This window comes from Arvicanthis niloticus, chromosome 2 (assembly GCF_011762505.2).
Source record: "Arvicanthis niloticus isolate mArvNil1 chromosome 2, mArvNil1.pat.X, whole genome shotgun sequence".
Taxonomy (NCBI): domain Eukaryota; kingdom Metazoa; phylum Chordata; class Mammalia; order Rodentia; family Muridae; genus Arvicanthis; species Arvicanthis niloticus.
The window spans coordinates 129,868,562-129,878,314 of NC_047659.1; the positions used below are offsets into that span (position 1 = coordinate 129,868,562).

The following is a 9,753-nucleotide window of genomic DNA, read 5'->3' on the forward strand; positions in this document are numbered from 1 at the left end:
AGTTTGAGGCCAGCCTGGTCTACAGAGTGAGTTCCAGAACAGCCAGGGCTACACAGAGAAACCCTGTCTCGAAAAACCAAAAAAAAGAAAGAAAGAAAGAAAGAAAGCCCTGTGAAGAATGCAAGGAACTTGGAAAAAGGTGAAAAATACATTTTTAAGAATCATTTTAGAAGTGAAGACACAGAAAACAGAATCAGCTCCACGTCAGGATAATGCCTTCAGACAAAGAGGTCAAAAGTTTTAAGTCGACAGAAAAGTTGAGAAGAGCATAGCATATAAAGCTGAGTTTGCTAGCACACGAATTTTTCCCTAGTACTTGGGAGGCAGGGTCAGGTGGATCACTGTGAGTTCTAGGAAAGCCAGGACACAAGACCATGTTTAAAAAGAAGAAGGAGGTCCTTCCAGTCTGGGCCAGAGCACTGAGCAGATCTTGGGTGGCAGCTCTGCCCCCAACCTCCAAGAACCCAGATGAAGCGGGGATCCCAGGCGCTCTAACTTGGGCAGTATCTTAGGTAAGCAGACAGCAGGGCCCTCCCTAAACAGGGAGTAACTGGGACCCACAAGGACCCAGGAAGTCACTCACGGCCGGGAACACTGGTTCCTTCTGGTCTGGGCCAGAGCACTGAGCAGATCTTGGGTGGCAGCTCTGTCCCCAACCTCCAAGAACCCAGATGAAGCGGGGATCCCAGGCGCTCTAACTTGGGCAGTATCTTAGGTAAGCAGACAGCAGGGCCCTCCCTAAACAGGGAGTAACTGGGACCCACAAGGACCCAGGAAGTCACTCACGGCCGGGAACACTGGTTCCTTCTGGTCTGGGCCAGAGCACTGAGCAGATCTTGGGTGGCAGCTCTGTCCCCAACCTCCAAGAACCCAGAGGAAGCAGGGATCCCAGGCGCTCTAACTTGGACAGTGTCTTAGAAACTAGTTCTCGGATCTGAGGCCTGGACCAGACCTCTGCCAGGTCTGCTGTTGTGTGGACCCCAGATTCCACCTGAGACATACTGGAAGGTCCACTCAACCCAGAGCCACAGAGGAACAACTGAACTCAGAGCATCAGACAACATATCCTGAGATATTCTAGAGGAGACACTGAACCCAGAACAGCAGACACCTAGCTGGACTGCTACCTTGGAGGCACTGTATCCTGAGGCATCCTAGAGGTACCACTGTAATCAGTGCAGCTGGAAAAGATCACAGAGACATCTGAACCCCTAGGAGATCAGACACAAACTAGATAACTGGAAAGGCAGGCTTCAGTCAGAGACAGCAAGTACAGGCATCACTAGAGTTAACCAGATGGCAAAAGGCAAGTGCAAGAACGTAAGCAACAGAAACCAAAGTTACATGGCATCATCAGAACCCAGCTCCCCCATTAGAGCAAGCCCTGAACACCCCATCACACCATAAAAGCAGGATTCAGAATTAAAATCACTTCTCATAATGATGATAGAGGGCTTTAAGAAAGACATAAATAACACTCTCAAAGAACTTAAGGAGAGCACTGGTAGACAGATAGAAACCCTTAAAGAGGAAACACAAAAATCCCTTAAGGAATTGCAAGAAAATGCAACCAAACAGGAGAAGGAATTAAACAAAACCATGCAGGATCTAAAAATGGAAGTAGAAACAATAAAGAAATCACAAAGGGACAATACACTGGAGATAGAAAACCTAAAAAAAAGATCAGGAGTCATAGACACAAGTATCACCAACAGAATACAAGAGATGGAAGAGAGAATCTCATGTGCAGAAGATACCATGGAAAACATTGACACAACTGTCAAAGAAAATGCAAAATACAAAAAGCTACTAACCCAAAATATACAAGAAATCCAAGACACAATGAGAAGGCCAAACCTAAGGATAATAGGTATAGATGAGGAGGAAGACTCCCAACTTAAAGGACCAGTAAATATCCTCAACAAAATTATAGAGGAAAACTTCCCTAACCTAAAGAAAAAGATGTCCATAAATATACAAGAAGCTTACAGAACTCCAAATAGTTTGGACCAGAAAAGAAATACTTCCCACCATATAATAGTCAAAACATCAAATGTACAAAACAAAGAAAAAATACTAAAAGCAGTAAGGGAAAAAGGCAAAGTAACATATAAAGGCAGACCTATAAGAATTACACCAGACTTCTCACCAGAGACCATAAAAGCCAGAAGATACTGGACCGATATCATACAGACCCTAAGAGAACACAAATGCCAGCCCAGACTACTATACTCAGCAAAACTGTCAATCATTATTGATGGAGAAACCAAAATATTCCATGACAAATCCAAATTTACACAGTATCTCAACACAAATCCAGCACTTCAAAGAATAATTGGTGGAAAACTCCAACACAAGGAGGGAAACTACAACCTAGATAAAGCAAGAAAGTAATCTTCCAAAAACCGTAAAAGAAGGTAACTACACAAACATATCTCCACGGATGTTAGCCCAAAAGCTTGGATTAGCGAAGACTCAACCCGAAGACCACATGAAGCTCATGAAGAAGGAAGATCAAGAGGGGATGCCTCAGTTCTACTTAGAATGAGAAACAAAAATGCTCAAGGGAGCAAATAGGGAAACAAAACATGGAACAGAAACTGAAGGAGGGGCCATCAGGAAACCATTCCACTTGGGTATCCATCCCATGTACAGCCACCTAAGCTAAACACTGTTGTGGATGGCTGGAAGTGCATAATGTGAGGAACATGATATAGCTGTCTCCTTAGAGGTCTGCCAAAGACTAACACACTCAGAGGACTATGCTCACAGTTAACCACTGATATGATCAGGGGTTTCCCAATGGAGAACTTAGTGAGAAGACTGAAGGAGCAGAAAGGGTTAGTGACCCCAGGTGGAAAGCAACAATACCAAACAACCAGAGCCCCCCAGGGTCTAAACCACCAGCCTGGGAACACATAGGGAGGGACCCAAGACTCCAGAGGTATATGTAGGGGAGGATGGCCTTGTCGGACATAGGTGGGAGAGGAGTTTCTTGGTCCCATAAAAAAAAAAAAATGAACACAGAGTGGGGGGGGGATGTGAGGGCGGGGAGGGGATAGTGAGGGGGGATAGGTTCGGTCACTGCCTCATAGAAGCATGAGGAGGGGGATGGGATAGGAGGTTTCTGGGTGGTGGGAGGAAGTAGGGTAAGGGGATAAAATCTGAAACGTAAATACTACAACCAATTTTAACAATCGGAAAAAAAAAGTTGTCAGAACCAACTTTAAAAAAAATGTCAGCCCCCTGGGGGGGAAATTTTTTTTTTCTTGATACTAAAACTTGTTCTGAGAATTGTATATTGCAGAATACACAGCCTTGGTGTATCTACTCATCAAGCATACTGAGCAGACCTGCCCAAACCTCCGATGTCCTGGAATTCCATCTGGATTCAGTGAAGACACAGCTTCAGAGGCTTATCAACTTACTCTTCCCCCCACCCCTCTTCTAAAATCTCAACACCCTTAATCAGCTTGAAGAAGTTAAAGAAGAGTCAGCGCCCCTATTTCCTGAGCTTGGGGACTAATGTGGTTAATAATGGTCTGTCTTTCTAGGGAAAAGTAGTGGTTTTGTTGGAACAGGGGGGATTAGCTAGGACTTATTGCATAGCCATAACCTATTGGTAGAAATCTGTATAATTATTATCAAGATGAAGTTATAATTTCTTAAATGGTACAAAATTTACTTTGATTTCAAATTTAAGGTTTTCATTGGTACGAGCCTCTTATTAATATAAAAATGAGATGAATATTGATACTCTCATGGGCATTGTGCCTGTATAACACATTTAGGAATACAAGGCCTAGACCCAGCCCTTTTTTAACTTTTTTAACTGATTTGGGACAGTTAACCTATGAGTTAAGGGACTATAGCAAATTCATGGTTTTGAGTTTATTGTTAGGGTGTTTTCCATATTTTATTTAGAAATAGCTGAGAGGAGTGAACAGACAACAGTCCAGGTTACCTTACATGGATAGTTGGTTTTCAAAACATCAGAAGTCCATAGAACTGATGCTACAAATATTTATATATTAATGTTCATTTTGATTAGAGACCTGTCTGCTTTTGACAGCTTCCTGTCGTGGATTCTAAGACGAAATTGAGCATCCTTGGAGTTACTCCAGTTGTGTGGTGACAGCCACTAGACAAGAATTGCCTCTCTCCATCTACAGACAAATTACTGTCCAGAAAAGGACACACATGCAGAATAGTCGACTGATTATATCTGCCTAGACAGAGTAATCAGCCCTTAATAATCCTGCATCACTAAGGTCTGTCAGATTATTCTGGGCCAGAAGGCTGAAGATTTGATGCTCCAACGTTCGGTAGTATAGGGGCTTTTCAGGTGTTCAGCGGTCTCTATAAATTGGCTAAGTTTTAGAAGTTATGTTTAGTGCTTCCCACAACTTCAGTTAACTCAGTCATTCTGGATTTCTGATGGGGTTGAAGACCTATAGTCTCATAGCCAATCCTGGCTATTTACTTTGAGAGAAAAGATCTGAGTAGATGGTTTTCAGCTGACATTCATTCTAAAGCCAAAAAAGCCAGGATCAAAAGTAAGTGTTATAGTTAGAAGAGATGACAGAGGTTCTGGTTAGTCAACAAAATGATGGACTGGGTATTAGAACTATCTTGTACCTCACTGGTACAATTAGGAATAAGTATGCTCTAACTGTATTTTGAGAGAAAAGTTTTACTTTAACAGGAAGAGTGATATGTAGGAGGAGCTAAGTGGGAAGGAGTACTGAGAGGAAGAGATGGAGCAAGGAGAGAAGATGAAGAAGAGAAGAAGCTAGGTGATGAGAGAGAGAGAAAGAGAGAGGGGGCATGGAGGCAGATGTTCACATGTCTCCACCAGTCAAAGATAGTTTTTATATCTAGGTTGGGTATTGGGTTAGGCTTCTGATTGAGCATTACCAAACTTATAAATCCTTTGATTAACATTTTTTAAAAAATCGTATAAAAGCAAAAAGGAAAGGGGGGGGCATGGAACAGGGGTGTTCTAGGGAGGGGAAATGTGGAAAGGGGATGGCATCTTAAATGTAAATAAAATATAAAATAAAATTTAAAAAAAGAAGAAGGAGAAGACGAAGGAGGAGGAAGAGGAGGGGGAGGGGGAAGAGGAAAAGGAGAAGAAGAAGTTAGCACACAATATACCTGAAATAACAATCCCAAACAATCAGACCTGTTTAGACACAGTCTAATAAAATTTCCAAATCTTCAGGGAAAGAGGGAAAAATCCTTCATGTGTCTAGGCAAAATAAATAAATAAATAAATAACTGACATGAGAAAATAAGTTCAAATATTATTGAGCAATGCTTTATGCCAAAAGAAAAGGAAGTAAAATTTTAAAAATAGTCAATAATGGAGGATATGCTAATTCTTTGCCCAGCAAAACTAACTTGAAAATACAACAGGTGCAGGCAAGTTCTTAATGATTTGAATGTTAAGCACTCTTTGAGGGTCCACGTGATAAGGCTTGCTCGCCAAGGCAGAGCTCCTGAGAGGGGGTGGGACCTTTAGGAGGCAGGAACTAGGGGAAGCTTTTGGTCCCTGGAAAGGATTTTGGGGAATTTTGTGAGTGGTTTAACACCAATATATATATTTTTAAATATAATATATATATATATATTATACACAATTATTATATACAATAAATTATTATATACAATATATATACAAATTATTATATACAATAAATATATATATATTTTCCCACCATGACATGCTGCCTGACACAAACCCATAGCAACAGGGCCAACCACTTCTCTGTATAAGTCAATTTCTTTTATATTTACCACAATTGCAAAAAGCTGACTATCACCAACCATGGACACCAACCAACTGAAGGAAGAGGATGTTCAGGAGTCCTTCCTAATAACCTACTAGAGAAAAGGACCAAGCTAATAACAGACGGTCCAATATTATTTATTTGATGTTTTTCTGTATCACACACAGAGGGATAAAAATGGCAACAGACATGCCCCAGCAACTTCTTTGCACTGGAAGTTCAGTAACGGCTCTGTGCTCCTCGTTGCTGGCTCAAGTCTGAAAAAGCACATCCCCGAGGGCCAAAGCAGCAGGAGTGTGCACCTTTGTAGATCGAGATGATGTCATGAAATCCCATTTTCCACTTAAAAATACGTCTTCCTGACGAGAACACAGATCCTGGCTGAAATTTTCCCAAATTAGGATCACAGCCCCTCATGGGTCGGTCATAGAATTGGTTGTGGTGTTTGAACAAAGAAAATGATCAACAGTAAAAGGTTCTTACCACTCAACAAGAGAATATTAATTTAAAATCAGACTTGTAATGAATGGAAGGCCTGCTGGCAGTGTGCGCCTGTCTTGCATCTCCGGGCTTCAGTGTACCCTAGGTTTGGGACACAAATAGACACTTTGGACACACAGTGCCAACCAACGCTGCCCAAGCAGCTTGGGTCAGGTCTGAAACTCCACGTTAAGAAATGCAATGCCTTCCATTACATTCATAGTTTTCTGCTGTCTTAGGAATATAGTGTTTTAGATACAAAAGACAAAAAAATAAGTTCACAGTTCCCAACTGCCATTCCTCAGCATGTAACAAATTAGTGTATCTTTGAGCCCTGTTACAGAGTTTCATTTCTGTTTCATTGTTTCTGAGACAGTTTATGTATCCCCAGGTGGTCTGAAACTTACAAATAGACCAGGCTGCACTCAGACCTGCCTGCCCCCCCTTCCAGAGTGCTGGGATTATATTATATACAATACCGTACCCCACCGAAAGTTTGATTATAAAAACTGCTGTTCGTTTCTGCTGAGGAGCTGGCTCAGTGGTTACTCCCAGAGGACCCAGGTTGGATTCCCAGCATTAACCTGGCAGATCTAATCATCTGGAACTCTGGTACCAGGAGATCCAAGTCCTTCTTTTGGCTTCCAAGTGGACCAGGCATGCACATGGCACGCAGACATACATAAATCTACAACAACCACATTAAAAAAAAAAAAAAAAAAAAAAAAAAAAAAAAAGGAGCACCAGGCTGGAGAGATGGCTCAGCAGTTAAGAGCACTGACTGCTCTTCCAGACGTCCTGAGTTCAATCCCCAGCAACCACATGGTGGCTCGCAACCATCTGTAATGGGATCTGATGCCCCTCTTCTCCTGTGTCCAAAGACAGCTACAGTGTACTCATATTAAATAAATAAATCTTAAAAAAAAATACCTGGAGCATTATGCCAGATGTCAGTGGCTCATGACTTTAATCTCAGCACTCAGGAGGCAGAAGCAGGCAGATCTCTGTGAGTTCAAGGCCAGCCTTGTCTACAGAATGAGTTCCAGGACAGCCAGGGCTACACAGAGAAACTCTGGGCAGGGGAATGGGGAGGTATACCATCCAGACTTGGTGGGATATTCCCTTAATCCCAGCACTCAGGAGAAAGAGGCAAGTGGATCCTTGTGAATTCAAAGCCAGCCTGGTCTATGCGGCAAGTTCCAGGCCAGACAAGACTACAATGAGAGCCTGTTACTGTCTTTAAAAAAAAAAAAGTGACTAGATGTACCAGAGTGGGGAAATACCTGGGCACCCTTCCAGAGGCAAAGGGGGAAATGTGGAGAAACTCTGTGAGGAGGGAACTGGAAAGGGGGCAGTTATTTGGGATGTAAATAAATTAATTAATTAATGAAAAAAATTTTTTAAAGTGCAAGACCTGGCTATATATGCCTATAATTGCAGTACTGAGGTATAAAGACAGATGGCGCTCTAGAGCAGCTGGCCAGACAGCCAGTGAGCTTCCAGTTGAGTCAGAGACCCCCATCTCAAACCAGTAAGGAGACAACAGAGGGATACACTCGATGCTCTGCTCTGGCCCCCACATAAGTATACGCTCATAAACGCTCATAAACTCTCACAGTGGGATTCGTGGAACAAACACCGTGCGCCATACGCGGAACAGCATGCATTTACACATGCGTGTGTGCGCGCGCACACACCATAAATTATTGGGATTAAGACAAAATTCACAATAATTTCTGGAACTGATCAAAAGATACTTTTGATATTTTGCACCATGTATTTATATGACACATTCTTCTCATGTACTTGACAATTACAAAATAGAAATATCAACTCTGAATAACACTGAAGATGCCCTAAGATATCAAATATTCATTCCAGGGCTGATGGAGGGGATGCACATGTATGCACACGTGGAAGTCTAGCAGAAGGCCAGAGGACAGCCCTGGGTACCGTCCCTCAGGCACTGCTTGCCTTTGTTGATTGATTTGTATGAGATGTTTGAGACAGGGTTTCACTGGGACCTGGGGCTTGCTAAGTAGGCTAGACTGGCGGCAGCTCAGGGAACCTCCGGGGTCCACCTGCCTTCACCTCCCCCGCAGTGACATTACAAGAAGGTACCCCCATACCTGGTTTTTTATGAGATTTGGGAGGGGGTTGTTCTGGTTCTTGTTTTGTTTTGTTAGAAAGAATCTCTCTCTGTGTAGCCCTGTGCTATCCTGAACTCACTCTGTAGACAAGGCTGGCCTCAAACTCTGTGATCTGCCTGCCTCTGCCTCCCGAGTGCTAGGGTTAAAGGCGTGTAGCACCGTGCTTTGCACCTCCAGATTTTTTTTTTTTTTTTATGTTAGTTCTGAGGGATCAAATCCTAGACCCCATGCTTTACAGGTATAAAAACATTTTACCAACACATCCATCTCCTCAACCCAAGATTTAGTTCTTTCTGAGAAAAGGGGGGAGGGGGAGTTTGGTTTTTTTACCTTCAGTAAATGGTAAAATCATGGGCATACCAAAGGATTGTTTTAAAATAAATGTCTTCATGATGTAGTTCTAGTAGACGTTTGACTTGCATACCTATATTATATGCCTACATTCAGAGGCTCATAAAAAGTCTTGGTTAAAAAGGTTACAAGTAACAAGCCTTAAGAAGCCTGAATCCAGAGCAGAAAATGAGGGGAACACAGAGATGACTCACCTTCTAGACCCCCACAAGATGTTCCTGGCCTCTCCTGATAGATGACTAAGGAAAACTCAGAAGTCACAGAAGTTTGCCTAGGGCCACACAACAGCTGAGCTGCCTGTCAGGGCCCAGGCCCACGTGAATGAGGTTATCTGCTGGTTCAATGCACAGTCGCTGAAGCTCTGAGTGAAACTCCCTGGCTTCCGGGCCACCTGCTCTATGTGGGGGGGATGAGGGGTGGGAAGCATAAAGGGTCATTTGCTGGTCTTGCTGTCCAGCTGGGCAAAGCAACTGTGGGAGCCCAGGTCCCATCGGCTCTGGAAGCTGCTGAGCTCTCATTGCGTCAGGCTCCAGAGATGACAGTGCATAATTTCACAAGACTGTCCTCAAGTTTCACTTCTGGTTCTCAGCACCTCCCTGATTCTTCTTCTGTCCCTTAGAGAGGTAGGGGGTGGGGCTGAGAAAGGGTCTCTACCTGAAACTGAGAAGTCAGTTTGACTGGCCTCAACACCCTTCCTGGGTAGAGGCACAGGTGAGTCAGCACCCGTACAGAGGATAACCAGTGCCAACTGCACTCCAGGCTGCAGCCCAAGCTGAACTGTTTTATCTCCTCATACCACAGCACTTGTGACACTCAGCCTTGGAAGAAAGCAGAAACAAAATGTGCATCTGTTGAACAACCCAAAGAATGTATGAATTTAATAAATTATTTTGATCTCATTTAGAGTCTCGATCTCAATTCAAACTTTAAAATGCACCCTCTTTCCCTCTACAACAGGAGCTCAGAGGGAGGAAATATAG

The 9,753-nt window shown here is 43.0% G+C and overlaps 1 long non-coding RNA gene across 1 annotated transcript in view; it reads right to left on the minus strand.

The window, feature by feature from the left end:
- LOC143441214 (uncharacterized) overlaps positions 1-9,445 on the minus strand; it is a 43,768-nt gene extending 34,323 nt beyond the window's left edge. Inside the window, exon 1 of the long non-coding RNA XR_013108444.1 lies at positions 8,968-9,445. This is a non-coding gene — a long non-coding RNA (uncharacterized LOC143441214). The remainder of the gene's footprint in view (positions 1-8,967) is intronic.
- Positions 9,446-9,753: the final 308 nt, after the last annotated feature.